Raw genomic sequence first — 21,189 nt, 5'->3', positions numbered from 1 at the left:
GCTTGTTTCCTTGTAAAACGAGGTCTTCCATTGTTATGAGCCCCAACACATGCTTTTCGCGCAGTTCTGAGCGATTTAGTTTTTGAGGGCCCACCCAGCGATGACTTGTAAAACTGAAGTGCTTTAATCTGTCTAGTTGATTCGGAAAACGACGTCTCCCATCGTTTTAAGCCATGTACAAGCTTTTCGCGCTGTTCTTAAAGATATAACATTTGAGCACTGAGCGAACGATATATTGTAAAAACAAAGTGCTCAAATCTGGCTCGTTTCGTTGTAAAACGACGTCTCAAATCGTTTTAAGCCGTAATATACTCTTTTCGCGCAGTTCTTAGAGATTTACCTTTTGAGCGCCCACCCAAAGATGACTTGAGAAACCGAACTGCACAAATATGGCTCTTTTCGTTGTAAAACGATGTCTTCCATCGTATTAAGCCCAAACACACGCTTGTCGCGCAGTTCCTACAGATTTGGTTTTTGAGGGCCCACCCTGCGATGGCTTGTAAAAACAAAGTGCCCAAATCAGGCTCGTTAGTTTTACGACGTCGCCCATCGTTTTAAGTCCCAAGACGCGCTTTTCTCGCAGTTCTTACAGATTTTGCTTTTGAGGGCCCACCGAATGATGACTTGTAAAACAGAAGTTCTTCAGTTTTGCTTATTTCCTTGTGAAACGCCGTCCCATATCGTATTGAGCCCAAACACACGCATCTCGCGCCACTCTTGGAGATTTAGCTTTTGAGCGCCCACCCAACAATGACTTGTAAAACCTAAGTGTTCAAATCTGGCTCTTTTCGTTGTAAAATAATGTCTCCCATCTTTTAGAGCCCCAATACACGCTTTTCGCGCAGTCCTTGGAGATTTAGCATCTGAGCGCCCACCCAACGACGACTTGCAAAACCGAAGTGCTGAAATCTGGCTCGTTTCGCGTGAAAACGACGTCTCCCATCGTTTTAAGCCCCAATAAACGGTTTTTGTCTTAACGATTTAGCTTTTTAGCGCCCACCCAACCATGACTTGTAAAACCGAAGTGGCGCTTTTCGTTGTAAAACGACGTCCCCATTGTTTGGGCGCCAATGCACGCTTCTCGCGCAGTTCTTAGAGATTTGGTTTTTGAGCGCCAACCCATCGACGAGTAGTAAAACCGAAGAGCTAATATCTGGCTCGTTTCGTTGTAAAACAATGTCTCCCATTGGTTTAATCCCCAATACATGCTTTTCGCGCAGTTCTTCCAGATTTAGCTTCTGAGCGTACAGCCAACGATGACTTGTAAAACCGATGTGCAGAAATCTACCTGGTTTTGTTTCAAAATGACGTCTCCCATTGTTTTAAGCCCAAAAGATGCTTTTGCGCAGTTGTTAGAGATTTAGCTCTTTAGCGCCCACCCAATGACAACTTGCAAAACTTAAGAGCTCAAATCCGGCTCGTTTCGTTGTAAAACAACGTCTCTCATCGTTTTAAGCGCAATACACGCTTTTCGCGCAGTTCTTAGAGATTTAGCTTTTCAGCGGCCACCCAACGATGCCTTGTTAAACTGAAGGGCTCAAATTTTGCTTGTTTCGTTGTAAAAAGTCGTCTCCCATCGATTTAATCTTCAATACACGCTTCTCGCGTAGTTCTTAGAGATTTGGTTCTTGAGCGCCCACCCATAAGACGAGTAGTAGAACCGAAGTGCTAAAATCTGGCTCGTTTCGTTCGTTGTAAAACAATGTCGCCCATCGTTTTAAGCCCCAATACACACTTTTTGCGCAGTTCTTGGAGATTTAGCTTTTGAGCGTAAACCCAACGATTACTTGTAAATGCGAAGTCCAGAAATCTGGCTCGTTTCACTTTAAAACGACGTCTCCCATTGTTTTAAGCCCAATACATTATTTTTCGCAGTTCTTAGAGATTTAGCTTCTTAGCGCCCCCCCAACGACGAATTCTAAAGCCGAAGGGCTCAAATCGCTCTTTTCCTTGTAAAACGACGTCTCCTATTGTTTTAAACCCAAACACACGCATTTCGCGCAGTTCTTAGAGATTTAGCTTTTGAGCGCCAACCCAACGACTTGCAAAGCCGAGGTGCTGTAATCTGGCTCGTTTCGCGTGAATACGACGTCTCCCATCGTTTTAAGCCTCAATACACGCTTTCAACAGTTCTTAGAGATTTAGCTTTTGAGCGCCCACCCAATGATGACTTGTAAAATTGGTGCTTAAATTTTGCATTTTTTGTTGTAAAATGACCTCTCCGATCAATTAAGCCCGAATACACGCCTTTTGTCTTAAAGATTTAGCTTTTCAGCGCCCACGCAACCATGACTTGTAAAACCGAAGTGGCACTTTTCGTTGTAAAACGACGTTTCCATCGTTTGAGTGCCTGTACAGGCTTCTCGCGCAGTTCTTCGAGAGTTGGTTTTTCTGCGCCCACCCGTCGACAAGTAGTAAAACCGAAGAGCTAATATCTGGCTCGTTTCGTTGTAAAACAATGTCTCCCATCGTTTTAAGCCCCCATACACGCTTTTCTCGCAGTTCTTGGAGATTTAGCGTTTGAGCGTACATTCAACGATGACTTGTAAAATCGAAGTGCAGAAATATGGCTCGTTTCGAGTTCAAACGACGTCTCCCATTGTTTTAAGCCCAATAGATACTTTTGCGAGGTTGTTGAGATTTAGCTTTTGAGCGCCCACTCAACGACGACGTGCAAAACCGAAGTGCGGAAATCTGGCTCGTTTCACGTGAAAAAGACGCCTCCCATCGTTTTAAGCCCCAACACACGCTTTTCGCGCAAATCTTATAGATTTAACCTTTGAGCGCCCAACCAACCACGACTTGCGAAAGCCGAAGTGGCACTTTTTGTCGTAAAACGACGTCTCCCATCGTTTGAAGCTCCAATACGCGCTTTTCGCGCAGTTCTTAGGGATTTATCTTTGTTAGCGCCCGGGCTAAGACCTGTAAAGCCGTAGTGCTCAAATCTCGCTTTTTTCGTAGTAAAACGACGTCTCCTATCGTTTTAAGCCCAGACACGCTTTTTGCGCAGTTCGTGGAGATTTAGCTTTTTAACGCCCACCCAGCGAGGACTTGTAAAAATGAAGTGCTCAAATCCGGCTCTTTTCGTTTTACAACATCTTCCAGCGTTTTAAGTCCCAAGACATGCATTTCTCGCTGTTCTTACAGATTTAGTTTTTGTGGGCCCACCCAGCGATGACTTGTAAAACTAAAGTGCTCAAATCTCGCTCGTGTAGTTGTAAAACGACGTCTCCCATCGTTTTAAGTTATATACAAGCTTTTCGCGTTGTTCTTAAAGATATAACATTTGAGCACTGAGCGAACGATAAATTGTAAAAACAAAGTGCTCAAATCTGGCTCGTTTCGTTGTAAAACGACGTCTCCCATCGTTTTAAACCGAAATATGCGCTTTTCGCGCAGTTCTTAGAGATTTAGTTTTTGAGCGGCCACCTAATGATGACCTGTGAAACTGAAGTGCACAAATATGGCTCTTTTCGTTGTAAAATGATGTCTCCCATCTTATTAAGCCCAAACACACGTTTCTCGCGCAGTTCCTAGAGATTTGGTTTTTGAGCGCCCACCCATCGACGAGTAGTAAAACTGAAGTGCTCAAATCTGGCTCTTTTCTTTGTAAAACGATGTCTCCAATCGATTTAAATCCTCATACACGCATTTCGCACAGTTCTTAGAGATTTAGTTTTTGAGCGCCCCTCCAAAGATTACTTGTAAAACCGAAGTGCTCAAATCTGGATCGTTTCATTGTAAAACGACGCTTCCCATCGTTCTAAACACAATACACGCTTTTCGCGCAGTTCTTAGGGATTTAGTTTTTGAGCGCCCACCAAACGATGACTTGTAAAGCCAAAGTGCTGAAATCTGGCTCGTTTCGCGTGAAAACGACGTCTCCCATCGTTTTAAGTCCCAATACACGCTTTTCGCGCAGATCTTAAAGATTGAGCCTTTGAGCGCCCAACCAACCACGACTTGTAAAACCGAAGTGGCACTTTTCGTTGTAAAACGACGTCTCCGATTGTTTTGAATCCCAATACACGCTTCTCGCGCAGTTCGTGGAAACTTAGCTTTTGAACGCCCAACCAACGACGACTTGCTAAACCGAAGTGCTCAAATCTGGCTCGTTTCATAGTATAACATTCTCTCCCATCGTTTTAAGCCCCAATACACGGTTTTCGCGCAGTTCATAGATATTTATGTTTTGCGCGCCCACCCAACGACGACTTGTAAAACCGAAGTGGCACTTTTCGTTGTAAAACGACGTCTCCCATCGTTCTAAGCCCAAACACGCTTTTCGCGCAGTTCGTGGAAACTTAGCTTTTGAACGCCCACCCAACGACAACTTGCTAAACCGAAGTGCTCAAATCTGGCTCGTTTCATAGTAAAACAACCTCTCCCATCGTTTTAAGCCCCAATACACGGTTTTCGCGCAGTTCTTAGAGATTTAGCTTTAGAGGGCCCACACAACGTCCACTTGTAAAATCGAAGCACTGAAATCTGAAAATCTGACTCGTTTCGCTTGTAAACGCCGTCTCTCATCGTTTTAAGCCGTAATACACGCTTTTCGCAAATTATAGATTTAGCATTTGAGCGCCCACCGAAACATGTCTTGCGAAACCGAAGTGGCTATTTTCGCTGTAGAACGATGACTCCCATCGTTTAAGCGCCAATACACGCTTTTCGCGCAGTTCTTAGAGCTTTAGCTTTTGAGGGCCCACCCAGCGATGACTTGTAAAAGCGAAGTGCTCAAATCTGGCTTGTTTCCTTGTAAAACGAGGTCTTCCATTGTTATGAGCCCCAACACATGCTTTTCGCGCAGTTCTGAGCGATTTAGTTTTTGAGGGCCCACCCAGCGATGACTTGTAAAACTGAAGTGCTTTAATCTGTCTAGTTGATTCGGAAAACGACGTCTCCCATCGTTTTAAGCCATGTACAAGCTTTTCGCGCTGTTCTTAAAGATATAACATTTGAGCACTGAGCGAACGATATATTGTAAAAACAAAGTGCTCAAATCTGGCTCGTTTCGTTGTAAAACGACGTCTCAAATCGTTTTAAGCCGTAATATACTCTTTTCGCGCAGTTCTTAGAGATTTACCTTTTGAGCGCCCACCCAAAGATGACTTGAGAAACCGAACTGCACAAATATGGCTCTTTTCGTTGTAAAACGATGTCTTCCATCGTATTAAGCCCAAACACACGCTTGTCGCGCAGTTCCTACAGATTTGGTTTTTGAGGGCCCACCCTGCGATGGCTTGTAAAAACAAAGTGCCCAAATCAGGCTCGTTAGTTTTACGACGTCGCCCATCGTTTTAAGTCCCAAGACGCGCTTTTCTCGCAGTTCTTACAGATTTTGCTTTTGAGGGCCCACCGAATGATGACTTGTAAAACAGAAGTTCTTCAATTTTGCTTATTTCCTTGTGAAACGCCGTCCCATATCGTATTGAGCCCAAACACACGCATCTCGCGCCACTCTTGGAGATTTAGCTTTTGAGCGCCCACCCAACAATGACTTGTAAAACCTAAGTGTTCAAATCTGGCTCTTTTCGTTGTAAAATAATGTCTCCCATCTTTTAGAGCCCCAATACACGCTTTTCGCGCAGTCCTTGGAGATTTAGCATCTGAGCGCCCACCCAACGACGACTTGCAAAACCGAAGTGCTGAAATCTGGCTCGTTTCGCGTGAAAACGACGTCTCCCATCGTTTTAAGCCCCAATAAACGCTTTTTGTCTTAACGATTTAGCTTTTTAGCGCCCACCCAACCATGACTTGTAAAACCGAAGTGGCGCTTTTCGTTGTAAAACGACGTCCCCATTGTTTGGGTCCCAATGCACGCTTCTCGCGCAGTTCTTAGAGATTTGGTTTTTGAGCGCCAACCCATCGACGAGTAGTAAAACCGAAGAGCTAATATCTGGCTCGTTTCGTTGTAAAACAATGTCTCCCATCGGTTTAATCCCCAATACATGCTTTTCGCGCAGTTCTTCCAGATTTAGCTTCTGAGCGTACAGCCAACGATGACTTGTAAAACCGATGTTCAGAAATCTAGCTGGTTTTGTTTCAAAATGACGTCTCCCATTGTTTTAAGCCCAATAGATGCTTTTGCGCAGTTGTTAGAGATTTAGCTCTTTAGCGCCCACCCAATGACAACTTGCAAAACTTAAGTGCTCAAATCCGGCTCGTTTCGTTGTAAAACAACGTCTCTCATCGCTTTAAGCGCAATACACGCTTTTCGCGCAGTTCTTAGAGATTTAGCTTTTCAGCGGCCACCCAACGATGCCTTGTTAAACTGAAGGGCTCAAATTTTGCTTGTTCCGTTGTAAAAAGTCGTCTCCCATCGATTTAATCTTCAATACACGCTTCTCGCGTAGTTCTTAGAGATTTGGTTCTTGAGCGCCCACCCATAAGACGAGTAGTAGAACCGAAGTGCTAAAATCTGGCTCGTTTCGTTCGTTGTAAAACAATGTCGCCCATCGTTTTAAGCCCCAATACACACTTTTTGCGCAGTTCTTGGAGATTTAGCTTTTGAGCGTAAACCCAACGATTACTTGTAAGTGCGAAGTCCAGAAATCTGGCTCGTTTCACTTTAAAACGACGTCTCCCATTGTTTTAAGCCCAATACATTATTTTTCGCAGTTCATAGAGATTTAGCTTCTTAGCGCCCACCCAACGACGAATTCTAAAGCCGAAGGGCTCAAATCGCTCTTTTCCTTGTAAAACGACGTCTCCTATTGTGTTAAACCCAAACACACGCATTTCGCGCAGTTCTTAGAGATTTAGCTTTTGAGCGCCCACCCAATGATGACTTGTAAAATTGGTGCTTAAATTTTGCATTTTTCGTTGTAAAACGACCTCTCCGATCAATTAAGCCCGAATACACGCCTTTTGTCTTAAAGATTTAGCTTTTCAGCGCCCACGCAACCATGACTTGTAAAACCGAAGTGGCACATTTCGTTGTAAAACGACGTTCCCATCGTTTGAGTGCCTGTACAGGCTTCTCGCGCAGTTCTTCGAGAGTTGGTTTTTGTGCGCCCACCCGTCGACAAGTAGTAAAACCGAAGAGCTAATATCTGGCTCGTTTCGTTGTCAAACAATGTCTCCCATCGTTTTAAGCCCCAATACACGCTTTTCGCGCAGTTCTTGGAGATTTAGCGTTTGAGCGTACATTCAACGATGACTTGTAAAACCGAAGTGCAGAAATATGGCTCGTTTCGAGTTCAAACGACGTCTCCCATTGTTTTAAGCCCAATAGATACTTTTGCGAGGTTGTTGAGATTTAGCTTTTGAGCGCCCACTCAACGACGACGTGCAAAACCGAAGTGCTGAAATCTGGCTCGTTTAACGTGAAAACGACGCCTCCCATCGTTTTAAGCCCCAACACACGCTTTTCGCGCAAATCTTATAGATTTAACCTTTGAGCGCCCAACCAACCACGACTTGCGAAAGCCGAAATGGCACTTTTTGTTGTAAAACGACGTCTCCCATCGTTTGAAGCTCCAATACGCGCTTTTCGCGCAGTTCTTAGGGATTTATCTTTGGTAGCGCCCGGGCTAAGACTTGTAAAGCCGTAGTGCTCAAATCTCGCTTTTTTCGTAGTAAAACGACGTCTCCTATCGTTTTAAGCCCAGACACGCTTTTTGCGCAGTTCGTGGAGATTTAGCTTTTTAACGCCCACCCAGCGAGGACTTGTAAAAATGAAGTGCTCAAATCCGGCTCTTTTCGTTTTACAACATCTTCCAGCGTTTTAAGTCCCAAGACACGCTTTTCTCGCTGTTCTTACAGATTTAGCTTTTGAGGGCCCACCCAGCGATGACTAGTAAAACTAAAGTGCTCAAATCTCGCTGGTGTAGTTGTAAAACGACGTCTCCCATCGTTTTAAGTTATATACAAGCTTTTCGCGCTGTTCTTAAAGATATAAAATTTGAGCACTGAGCCAACGATAAATTGTAAAAACAAAGTGTTCAAATCTGGCTCGTTTCCTTGTAAAACGACGTCTGCCATCGTTTGAAGCCCCAATACGCGCTTTTCGCGCAGTTTTTAGGGATTTATCTTTCTTTAGCGCCCGCGCTATGACGTGTAAAGCCGAAGTGCTCAAATCTCGCTTTTTTCGTAGTAAAACGACGTCTCCTATCGTTTTAAGCCCAGACACGCTTTTCGCGCAGTTCGTGGAAATTTAGCTTTTTCACGCCCACCCAGCGATGACTTGTAAAAATGAAGTGCTCAAATCCGGCTCTTTTCGTTTTACAACGTCTTCCAGCGTTTTAAGTCCCAAGACACGCATTTCTCGCTGTTCTTACAGATTTAGTTTTTGTGGGCCCACCCAGCGATGACTTGTAAAACTAAAGTGCTCAAATCTCGCTCGTGTAGTTGTAAAACGACGTCTCCCATCGTTTTAAGTTATATACAAGCTTTTCGCGTTGTTCTTAAAAATATAACATTTGAGCATTGAGCGAACGATAAATTGTAAAAACAAAGTGCTCAAATCTGGCTCGTTTCGTTGTAAAACGACGTCTCCCATCGTTTTAAACCGAAATATGCGCTTTTCGCGCAGTTCTTAGAGATTTAGTTTTTGAGCGGCCACCTAATGATGACCTTTGAAACTGAAGTGCACAAATATGGCTCTTTTCGTTGTAAAACGATGTCTCCCATCTTATTAAGCCCAAACACACGTTTCTCGCGCAGTTCCTAGAGATTTGGTTTTTGAGCGCCCACCCATCGACGAGTAGTAAAACTGAAGTGCTCAAATCTGGCTCTTTTCTTTGTAAAACCATGTCTCCAATCGATTTAAATCGTTATACACGCATTTCGCACAGTTCTTAGAGATTTAGTTTTTGAGCGCCCCTCCAAAGTTTACTTGTAAAACCGAAGTGCTCAAATCTGGATCGTTTCATTGTAAAACGACGCTTCCCATCGTTCTAAACACAATACACGCTCTTCGCGCAGTTCTTAGGGATTTAGTTTTTGAGCGCCCACCAAACGATGACTTGTAAAGCCAAAGTGCTGAAATCTGGCTCGTTTCGCGTGCAAACGACGTCTCCCATCGTTTTAAGTCCCAATACACGCTTCTCGCGCAGTTCGTGGAAACTTAGCTTTTGAACGCCCAACCAACGACGACTTGCTAAACCGAAGTGCTCAAATCTGGCTCGATTCATAGTATAACATTCTCTCCCATCGTTTTAAGCCCCAATACACGGTTTTCGCGCAGTTCATAGATATTTATGTTTTGCGCGCCCACCCAACGACGACTTGTAAAACCGAAGTGGCACTTTTCGTTGTAAAACGACGTCTCCCATCGTTCTAAGCCCAAACACGCTTCTCGCGCAGTTCGTGGAAACTTAGCTTTTGAACGCCCAACCAACGACAACTTGCTAAACCGAAGTGCTCAAATCTGGCTCGTTTCATAGTAAAACAACCTCTCCCATCGTTTTAAGCCCCAATACACGGTTTTCGCGCAGTTCTTAGAGATTTAGCTTTAGAGGGCCCACACAACGTCCACTTGTAAAATCGAAGCACTGAAATCTGAAAATCTGACTCGTTTCGCTTGTAAACGCCGTCTCTCATCGTTTTAAGCCGTAATACACGCTTTTCGCAAATTATAGATTTAGCATTTGAGCGCCCACCGAAACAAGACTTGCGAAACCGAAGTGGCTATTTTCGCTGTAGAACGATGACTCCCATCGTTTAAGCGCCAATACACGCTTTTCGCGCAGTTCTTAGAGCTTTAGCTTTTGAGGGCCTACCCAGCGATGACTTGTAAATGCGAAGTGCTCAAATCTGGCTTGTTTCCTTGTAAAACGAGGTCTTCCATTGTTATGAGCCCCAACACATGCTTTTCGCGCAGTTCTGAGCGATTTAGTTCTTGAGGGCCCACCCAGCGATGACTTGTAAAACTGAAGTGCTTAAATCTGGCTAGTTGATTCGGAAAATGACGTCTCCCATCGTTCTAAGCCATGTACAAGCTTTTCGTGCTGTTCTTAAAGATATAACATTTGAGCACTGAGCGAACGATATATTGTAAAAACAAAGTGCTCAAATCTGGCTCGTTTCGTTGTAAAACGACGTCTCAAATCGTTTAAGCCGTAATATACGCTTTTCGCGCAGTTCTTAGAGATTTACCTTTTGAGCGCCCACCCAAAGATGACTTGTGAAACCGAACTGCACAAATATGGCTCTTTTCGTTGTAAAACGATGTCTCCCATCGTATTAAGCCCAAACACACGCTTGTCGCGCAGTTCCTACAGATTTGGTTTTTGAGGGCCCACCCTGCGATGACCTGTAAAAACGAAGTGCTCAAATCAGGCTCGTTAGTTTTACAACGTCGCCCATCGTTTTAAGTCCCAAGACGCGCTTTTCTCGCAGTTCTTACAGATTTTGCTTTTGAGGGCCCACCCAACGACGACTTGAAGTACCGAAGTGCTAAAATCTGGCTCATTTCGTTGTAAAACGATGTCTCGCATCGTTTTCAGCCCCAATACACGCTTTTCGCGCAGTTCTTGGAGATTTAGCTTCGGAGCGCCCACCCAACGACGACTTGTAAAAACAATGTCCTCAAATCTGGCTTGTTTCGTTGTAAAACGACGTTCCCATAGTTTAAGCGCCAATACACGCTTTTCGCGCAGTTAGATATTTAAATTTTGAGGGCCCACCGAATGATGACTTGTAAAACAGAAGTTCTTCAATTTTGCTTATTTCCGTGTGAAACGCCGTCCCATATCGTATTGAGCCCAAACACACGCATCTCGCGCCACTCTTAGAGATTTAGCTTTTGAGCGCCCACCCAACAATGACTTGTAAAACCTAAGTGTTCAAATCTGGCTCGTTTCGTTGTAAAACAATGTCTCCCATCTTTTAGAGCCCCAATACACGCTTTTCGCGCAGTCCTTGGAGATTTAGCATCTGAGCGCCCACCCAACGACGACTTGCAAAACCGAAGTGCTGAAATCTGGCTCGTTTCGCGTGAAAACGACGTCTCCCATCGTCTTAAGCCCCAATAAACGCTTTTTGTCTTAATGATTTAGCTTTTCAGCGCCCACCCAACCATGACTTGTAAACCCGAAGTGGCACTTTTCGTTGTAAAACGACGTCCCCATTGTTCGAGCGCCAATGCACGCTTCTCGCGCAGTTCTTAGAGATTTGGTTTTTGAGCGCCAACCCATCGACGAGTAGTAAAACCGAAGAGCTAATATCTGGCTCGTTTCGTTGTAAAACAATGTCTCCCATCGGTTTAATCCCCAATACATGCTTTTCGCGCAGTTCTTCCAGATTTAGCTTTTGAGCGTACAGCCAACGTTGACTTGTAAAACCGATGTGCAGAAATCTAGCTAGTTTCGTTTCAAAACGCCGTTTCCCATTGTTTTAAGCCGAATAGATGCTTTTGCGCAGTTGTTAGAGATTTAGCTCTTTAGTGCCCACCCAATGACAACTTGCAAAACTGATGTGCTCAAATCCGGCTCGTTTCGTTGTAAAACAACGTCTCTCATCGTTTTAAGCGCAATACACGCTTTTCGCGCAGTTCTTAGAGATTTAGCTTTTCAGCGGCCACCCAACGATGCCTTGTTAAACTGAAGGGCTTCAATTTTGCTTGTTTCGTTGTAAAAAGTCGTCTCCCATTCATTTATTCTTCAATACACGCTTCTCGCGCAGTTCTTAGAGATTTGGTTCTTGGACGCCCACCCATAAGACGAGTAGTAAAACCGAAGTGCTAAAATCTGGCTCGTTTCGTTCGTTGTAAAACAATGTCGCCCATCGTTTTAAGCCCCAATACACACTTTTTGCGCAGTTCTTGGAGATTTAGCTTTTGAGCGTAAACCCAACGATTACTTGTAAATGCGAAATCCAGAAATCTGGCTCGTTTCACTTTAAAACGAGGTCTCCCATACATTATTTTTCGCAGTTCTTAGAAATTTAGCTTCTTTGCGCCCACCCAACGACGAATTCTAAAGCCGAAGGGCTCAAATCGCTCTTTTCCTTGTAAAACGACGTCTCCCATTAATTTAAATCCAAACAAACGCATTTCGCGCAGTTCTTAGAGATTTAGCTTTTGAGCGCCCACCCAGACTTGCAAAACCGAGGTGCTGTAATGTGGCTCGTTTCGCGTGAATACGACGTCTCCCATCGTTTTAAGCCTCAATACACGCTTTTAACAGTTCTTAGAGATTTAGCTTTTGAGCGCCCACCCAATGATGACTTGTAAAAGTGGTGCTTAAATTTTGCATTTTTCATTGTAAAACGACGTCTCCGATCAATTAAGCCCGAATACACGCATTTTGTATTAAAGATTTAGCTTTTCAGCGCACACCCAACCATGACTTGTAAAACCGAAATGGCACTTTTCGTTGTAAAACGACGTTCCCATCGTTTGAGTGCCTGTACAGGCTTCTCGCGCAGTTCTTCGAGAGTTGGTTTTTGTGCGCCCACCCGTCGACAAGTAGTAAAACCGAAGAGCTAATATCTGGCTCGTTTCGTTGTAAAACAATGTCTCCCATCGTTTTAAGCCCCAATACACGCTTTTCGCGCAGTTCTTGGAGATTTAGAGTTTGAGCGTACATTCAGCGATGACTTGTAAAACCGAAGTGCAGAAATATGGCTCGTTTCGAGTTCAAACGACGTCTCCCATTGTTTTAAGCCCAATAGATGCTTTTGCGAGGTTGTTGAGATTTAGCTTTTGAGCGCCCACTCAACGACGACGTGCAAAACTGAAGTGCGGAAATCTGGCTCGTTTCACGTGAAAACGACGCCTCCCATCGTTTTAAGCCCCAACACACGCTTTTCGCGCAAATCTTATAGATTTAACCTTTGAGCGCCCAACCAACCACGACTTGTGAAAGCCGAAGTGGCACTTATCGTTGTAAAACGACGTCTCCCATCGTTTGAAGCCCCAATACGCGCTGTGATGACCCCCATAATGCGCAGGTCCACACGGGACGGAGAGGCAAAGAGACACCGTATGGCTCAGTTTAAACAAACAGATATATTCAATAATTATATATGATTAAGATTCAGAGGCTGGGGCGTCCGAGCTTACGTGCCGACGACTTCATGGGGGCGATGGAGTGGCTCCGGAGTTGGGCTCGAGCGGTTGCTGGCAGAAGCTGCACGCCGTCGGGCTTCGGCGCTGAAGGCCCTCTTGGCGAACGATGTCGTCCTGAGCGTGCTTCTTCCGTACTGCTTCTCGATTTTTATATCCTCTTCTCCACACTCCCTAGGGTGAGGACGCCCACGCCGGAGGGGAAGGAGGGGGGGGGCTAGGGCTTTCACTTGGGCGCACAAACATACCACCGCACTTATCGTCTCGCCCCCTTCACGTGTTGAGTCCGAGGGAAAGAAGGTTGTCTTCGAGGTAGCGCATAGCGTCGGCTGTGGTAAGGCGCGCTCTGGCCCGCTGACAGTTCCCGCGGGTCACCGGCCTTCATTCTCCATCCATCAACTGACACTCGCTCCTCAAGGTAAGGTGCGCTCTGGCCCGCTGACAGTTCCCTTGTCCTGGAATGTGCTCGGGAGGGCCGCCCCTGGAACCGCCACGCCAATTGGGGAAGATAAAGCCCGTTTCCCCGCGGCGGCGGCGGCGGGTCCGGCTGGGTCCGGTTGGGCTTAAACCCCTTCGTTCTGGTTGCCACTCTCAACGAGCATGGCTGGGTAATTGGTGATGCCGCTGTCATCTGGGTCTCCGTCTACGCCACGCCGTCGAACGTGGAACCTCGTAGCACACACAAGGAATGTCACACTCGCTCACTCTCCAGAAGAATGTTCTCCGAACATTTGAGTCCACGCAGCTCCCCTTGTCTTTCTGAATCGCCTCGCACAGTGCGTCCGACAAAACACTTTTCGCTGCACTCAACACCACTGCACAACACCATATGCCTCCGCTGTCATAACTGGCGTCACCAGGGGCAGCACTGATCTTCTTTTACAGATAAACATGAAACTCAGCACCCAAGCCTCTCCTTTCTAGTCCAAACTGGACGAAATAAATTTTACCACAGTTACAAAGGAGCTCCCACTTCTAGCACGATCACGGCACAGACAAAAATATAGATAACGAAAGGAAGTAGGGCAGGTTCTGCATGCACTCCGCATGCTCTCCTGTGAAGGTGTTACTTAATGACAGAAAGGTTTAACTACCAACTCCGATAACTTAACACATAAGCACATAGCAATGTTATGAGCTGCGGCCTTACACAATTCTAACCAGTTCACAACTCCGCTCTGTTTACGCCATTAGTCCGACTTAGCTTTCCGATTTCGCAGCGGATATCGGCCTTCATGAGTCATACTAAGTAAGTCTGTGCCCCTTTGTCTGCTTTGGGACTCGCGAGGGCTCGTGGCAGGAGCCTCTCCTGGCGTTATCTGCGCGGCAACCTCGCGCGCTTCTTCTTCTAGCAATGCATGAAGTAAATCCGGTGGAATTCCGACCGTCACCTCGGGCGCCTGCCGAACAAATGCAGGAGAAGGCGTTTCTTGTGAACTATCTGCGCGCTCCGCTTCACTTCTGTCCCCATCAAAATCCGCGCTTTCCCTTTCCTCATTTCGTGAATACTGAACCGGTGCCGACTTGAGGCGATTTGCGTGTATCCTTATCAAGCGCCGGTTCACGTCTCGGACTCTGAAGTTTACCGGAGAAAGCTTCTCGACAACCTCGCACGGTCCTCTCCACTTCGTCTGGAACTTACGAGCTAGCCCAATCTGCCTTTGGCAGTTTTCAATGTACACGCTGTCCCCCACATCAAACGGCGCGTCTCTAGCACTGCGATCGTGCACCTCCTTCCTGCGCTTCGCCGCTTTCTTTAAGGCCTCCTTTGCGATGTCCCTCGCCACTTGCAAGCGCGATTCTAGCTCAACCTTATAGTCGTCCAGCGAAGCGTATGGGACACGACGGGGGCCCTCTGGCACTTCGCTAGGCTGGTCCGGGTCTCGGCCGTAGAGAAGAAAGAATGGCGATTCGCCCGTGCTCTCGTGTGCTGCGGAATTGTAGGCAAACATTGCATACGGGAGCCACAAGTCCCAGTCCCGCTGGTCGCGCGAAACAAAATGCGAAAGGAACCCGGCCACGGTTTGGTTCAGTCGCTCCACCGCGCCGTTGCAAGCCGGATGGTACGGTGTTGTCTGCTTCTTAGCGATCTTAAGCAGCTCGCAAACTCTCCTCATTAGCTGCGACACGAAGTCCGTTCCCCGATCTGTCAAGAGTTGCCTCGGGGGTCCATGTCGGAGCACGATCTGTTCGACAAATGCTCTTGCAACCGTGTCTGCCTTCAGATCTGGGAGTGCTACCGCTTCCGCGTATTTTGAAAGGTGATCGACAAATACTAAAATGTACTTGTTTCCGGAAGTGGTCGTGGGCAATGGGCCCATTATGTCCATACCTGTCCGCTCGAAGGGAGCCGAAACCTCAGAGAACGGCTGAATTGGAGCTGGTCTTCGTCCCTTGGGTGTTTTTCTTTCGAGACAGGAATGACACTTCGCACAGTAGTCTCTAACAACCTGTCGCATGCCACTCCAAAAGTACAAACGCTCCACACGCCTGCGTGTCTTCGCTACGCCAAAATGACCGGCGCATGGCGCATCGTGAAACGCGCGAAGAACCCTTTCTGTCCACGACCGAGGTATGACGACTCTCTCCCAAGCGGTTTTCTCTGGTCTCCCTTTCCTGGTTGGCCTCGTGCGCCGACACAGGGTGCCGTCTTTGTAAATGAAATAACCTAGCTGTTCGGGGTGAGACGGTGCGCCCTCTAAGCTTTCGATTATTCGCTTCAGGTCAGGATCTTTGCACTGCTCTGTGCGTAATTCGGCGGGGTCGACTACGGGGATAAACTCTTCTATAGCTGCCACGGCAGCTGTGCGGCTGAGTGCATCAGCATTCAGATGTGTCCTTCCTGACTTGTGCTCAACTTCAAAGCAGTATTCCTGCAGGTTTAGATTCCATCTAGCGAGTCGCGAGCTAGGGTCCCTGACACTCATCACCCATTTCAGAGGATGGCAGTCTGTGACTAGCTTGAATTTGCGGCCGAAAAGGTAGCATCTGAAGTGCTTTACTGCCCAGACAACGGCGAGGCACTCCCTTTCCGTAGCTCCGTACTTTTGCTCTGTGGGGCTCAGCTGTCGGCTAGCAAAAGAACCGGGATGTTCTTTGCCCTCGATAACCTGAGATAGCACGGCACCAACTGAGAACTTTGACGCATCTGTGGCCATAACGAAGGGCAAATTAAAATCCGGGTGGCGCAACAGCGGTGCACTCATTAGCTTCCTTTTCAGGGCCCCAAAAGCATCCTTCGCGTTTTCGTCCCAGCGAAAGGCGACATTTTTGGCTGTTAAGGCGGTGAGCGGCTTAGCGAGCTTGGCGAACTCCTCTATGTGCCTTCGGTAGTAACCGATCAGGCCGAGAAACTGCCGGACCTGGCGGACGCTAGTCGGGGATGGAAAATCCGAGACACACCTTAGTTTCTCAGGGTCCGGTCGCACGCCGTCAGCTGAAACAACGTGCCCGAGGTATTTCACCTTGTTTTTGAGGAATTGGCACTTAGAGGGCTTCAGCTTGAGACCCGCGCCTCTTAGTCGCACAAAAAACCTGCTCAATATCGCGCAAATGGTTCTCAAAACTGTCACTGTATATGATTATGTCATCCATATACACGAAGCACAGCCTCCCCAGAAGACCTGCCAGGATGACATCAGCGGTTCTCTGCCAGACAGCAGGGCTGTTGGCCAGACCCATCGGCATTCTTTTCCATTCATAGTGCCCTGAGGGAGTGTTGAATGCCGTTTTCTCGGCATCTGCCGGATCCATTGCTATCTGCCAGAATCCCGCCGCCATGTCCACTACCGTGAAGTACCTGGCAGAGCCCAGCTGAGAAAGCGTCTCCTGTATATTGGGGATGGGGTATGGATCGATGCGAGTTACGGCATTTAGTTTGCGGTAGTCCACTACCAATCGATACGAGCCATCTGGCTTTTCCACCAATAGTGCTGGTGCTCCCCAGGGTGACTTTGATTGTTCGACGATGCCGCGATCAATCAGGTCCTGCACCTGCCGCTCCATCTCCTCACGTTGGGAGTAAGGAATCCTGTACGCACGCTGGTAAACGGGCGATGAAGTGCCGGTTTCTATCCTGTGCTTTATAACGCCACAGCAGCCCAAATCCAGGTTGGTCGCGGCGAATACCTCCGAGTAGTCGTTCAGCAAACCAGCCAGAGCCTCCCTCTCCCTGGATTTTACGTGAGAAACATCGAACGACACCTTTGGAGCAGCCGAAGGACTAGCATGCTTTACAGTTGCGAGTACCGTGTCGGTGGGCTCACGTTTCTCTATCGCAGAGGTGAAGAAAGCCAATGTTTGGTTCTTGGGAAGGCTCAGTGGCTGCTGGCTACAGTTAACCACCCGTAGGGGCACTCTGTGGGCGTCATTAACTGTCACGAGGCACGCGGCTGCCTTCAGGCCATTGCTGAGAGAGTCGACCGGCTCAAGCACTCCAACGGCGCCGCTCTCTACATCTGAAGGCACAAACGCGTACAAAATGTGCTCCGACCAAGGAAGGACGACCGCCTCCTCGACCAGCCTGACGGCAACCCGCGAATATACCTTCTCCAATGATCCCACTGTTTGACGGGTGTCAATATCAGTAATGCGAATCTCAGCCCCTATCCTGTTCAAAAACGGAACTTTTGAGCCGCCCGCATTAACCTCTTCCTCAGAGAATGAGACTACTACCTTCCCTTTTCTCAAAAAATCCTGCCCTAATATACCTGACACTCCGTTTGGCAGAGACACCGTGTCCGGGCATACGTAGCAGGGGTGCTCCAATGCAATTCCGCCGAGAGAGAAGTGTAACCGGTAGAGTCCACTTATGCCAAGAGGATCCCCCGTTATGCCTACAAATTTGGTTGCCATACAACCAGACGCTTCCAATACCTCGCGGTCCCCCTTCCTTCGAAGCGTGTTAAAACTGCTCTCCTTAAGCAATGTCACCTTTGACCCCGTATCTATCAACAATTCCATACAACAACCATTTAACTTGCAACGCACAACAGGGCATGCCTCGTCGGCCACACAAACTCACGTGACGTGGTTCAGTGTCGAAATGCTCAAACGCGAGCTTCTTAAATTCCGCAAATGATTTTGTGGATTTTACCTTTTCGTCTCGCCATGCAAAATCATGAGCAGCTCCTGCCATCTTACACCTCGCCATTCCCAGCATTTGAGCATCGGACCATCCCCCCATTTTCCCAATCTCTTCTAGCATAGAAAAGAAATCGCAGATTGGAACCCCTGTTTTATCTCCCGTAAACGTCGGAATGACGCTTCCTAATGCCAGCATGCTTGCTCCGAGCGACGGCTGTGAAGTGGAAGCTCCCTCAGATACAGACATTTTTTTTTTCTCAAGCCCTCCAGTGCCTCAAGCCTCTCAAAGGGGGGTAAAAGTCCCACAATCAGTCCCGTGATTCCCTTTTGATTACAATTTTGAAGTCATGAATGTCACAGCATTCAGAGGACATTTGCTTTTGAGACCCCACTTCTGACACCAGTGTGATGACCCCCATAATGCGCAGGTCCACACGGGACGGAGAGGCAAAGAGACACCGTATGGCTCAGTTTAAACAAACAGATATATTCAATAATTATACATGATTAAGATTCAGAGGCTGGGGCGTCCGAGCTTACGTGCCGACGACTTCATGGGGGCGATGGAGTGGCTCCGGAGTTGGGCTCGAGCGGTTGCTGGCAGAAGCTGCACGCCGTCGGGCTTCGGCGCTGAAGGCCCTCTTGGCGAACGATGTCGTCCTGAGCGTGCTTCTTCCGTACTGCTTCTCGATTTTTATATCCTCTTCTCCACACTCCCTAGGGTGAGGACGCCCACGCCGGAGGGGAAGGAGGGGGGGGGCTAGGGCTTTCACTTGGGCGCACAAACATACCACCGCACTTATCGTCTCGCCCCCTTCACGTGTTGAGTCCGAGGGAAAGAAGGTTGTCTTCGAGGTAGCGCATAGCGTCGGCTGTGGTAAGGCGCGCTCTGGCCCGCTGACAGTCCCCGCGGGTCACCGGCCTTCATTCTCCATCCATCAACTGACACTCGCTCCTCAAGGTAAGGCGCGCTCTGGCCCGCTGACAGTTCCCTTGTCCTGGAATGTGCTCGGGAGGGCCGCCCCTGGAACCGCCACGCCAATTGGGGAGGATAAAGCCCGTTTCCCCGCGGCGGCGGCGGCGGGTCCGGTTGGGTCCGGTTGGGCTTAAACCCCTTCGTTCTGGTTGTCACTCTCAACGAGCATGGCTGGGTAATTGATGATGCCGCTGTCATCTGGGTCTCCGTCTACGCCGCGCCGTCGAACGTGGAACCTCGTAGCACACACAAGGAATGTCACAGCGCTTTTCGCGCAGTTCTTAGGGATTTATCTTTCTTTAGCGCCCGGGCTAAGACTTGTAAAGCCGAAGTGCTCAAATCTCGCTTTTTTCGTAGTAAAACGACGTCTCCTATCGTTTTAAGCCCAGACACGCTTTTTGCGCAGTTCGTGGAAATTTAGCTTTTTAACGCCCACCCAGCGAGGACTTGTAAAAATGAAGTGCTCAAATCCGGCTCTTTTCATTTTACAACATCTTCCAGCGTTTTAAGTCCCAAGACACGCTTTTCTCGCTGTTCTTACAGATTTAGCTTTTGAGGGCCCACCCAGCGATGACTAGTAAAACTAAAGTGCTCAAATCTCGCTCGTGTAGTTGTAAAACGACGTCTCCCATCGTTTTAAGTTATATACAAGCTTTTCGCGCTGTTCTCAAAGATATAAAATTTGAGCACTGAGCGAACGATAAATTGTAAAAACAAAGTGTTCAAATCTGGCTCGTTTCGTTGTAAAACGACGTCTGCCATCGTTTAAAACCGAAATATGCGCTTTTCGCGCAGTTCTTATAGATTTAGCTTTTGAGCGCCAACCTAATGACTTGTGAAAGCGAAGTGCACAAATATGGGTCTTTTCGTTGTTAAACGATGTCTCCATCGTTTTAAGCCCCAATACACGCTTTTCGCGCAGTTCTTGGAGATTTAGCTTCTGAGCGCCCACCCAACGACGACTTGTAAAAAGGAAGTGCTGAAATCTGGCTCTTTTCTTGGTAAAACGATGTCTCCAATCGATTTAAATCCTTATACACGGATTTCGCACAGTCTTTAGAGATTTAGTTTTTGAGCGCCCATCCAATGATTACTTGTAAAACCGAAGTGCTCAAATCTGGATTGTTTCGTTGTAAAACGACGCTTCCCATCGTTCTAAACCCAATACACGCTTTTCGCACAGTTCTTAGAGGTTTATCTTTTTAGCGCCCACCAAACGACGACTTGCAAAACCGAAGTGCTGAAATCTGGCTCGTTTCGCGTGAAAACGACGTCTCCCATCATTTTTAGCCCCAATACACGCTTTTCGCGCAGATCTTAAAGATGTACCTTTGAGCGCCCAACCAGCCACGAGTTGTAAAACCGAAATGGCACTTTTCGTTGTAAAACGACGTCTCCTATCGTTTTTCATCCCAATACACGCTTTTCGCGCAGTTTTTAGAGATTAACCCTTTGAGCACCCATCCAAAGGTTACTTGTAAAGCCGAAGTGCTCAAATCTGGCTTGTTTCGTTGTAAAACGTCTCCTATCGATTTAAGCGCAATATTACTTTTCGAGCAGTTTTTAGATTTAGCTTTTTAGCGTCCACCGAACGACGACTTGTAAAACTGAAGGGCTCAAATCATGCTTGTTTCGTTGTAAGAAGTCGTCTCCCATCGTTTTGATCTCGAATACACACTTTTCGCGCCGTTCTTAGAGATTTAGCTTTTGAGCGCCACCGCAACGACAAATGGTAAAACGAAGTGCAGAAATCTGGCACGTTTCGCATTAAAACGACGTCTCCCACTGTTTTAAGCTCCAATACGTGCTTTTCGGGCAGTTCTTGTAGATTTACCTTTTGAGCGCCCATCCAACCATTACTTGTAAAACCGAAGTGGCACTTTTAGTTTTAAAACGATGTCTCCCATCGTTTAAAGCCACAATACGCGCTTTTTGTGCTGTTCTTAGAGATTTATCTTTTTAGCGCCCACCCAGCGATGACTTGTAAAATCGAAGTGCTCAAATACGGCTCGTTTCGTTGTAAAACGACGTCTCTCATCGTTTTAAGCGCAATACACGTTTTTCGCGCACTTCTTAGAGATTTAGCTTTTTAGCGGCCACCCAACGACGACTTGTT

This window comes from Amblyomma americanum, chromosome 4, assembly GCF_052857255.1.
Source record: "Amblyomma americanum isolate KBUSLIRL-KWMA chromosome 4, ASM5285725v1, whole genome shotgun sequence".
In the NCBI taxonomy this organism is placed as follows: domain Eukaryota; kingdom Metazoa; phylum Arthropoda; class Arachnida; order Ixodida; family Ixodidae; genus Amblyomma; species Amblyomma americanum.
The sequence above is the reverse complement of the archived record's forward strand: the minus strand, read 5'-3'. Positions refer to the sequence as shown.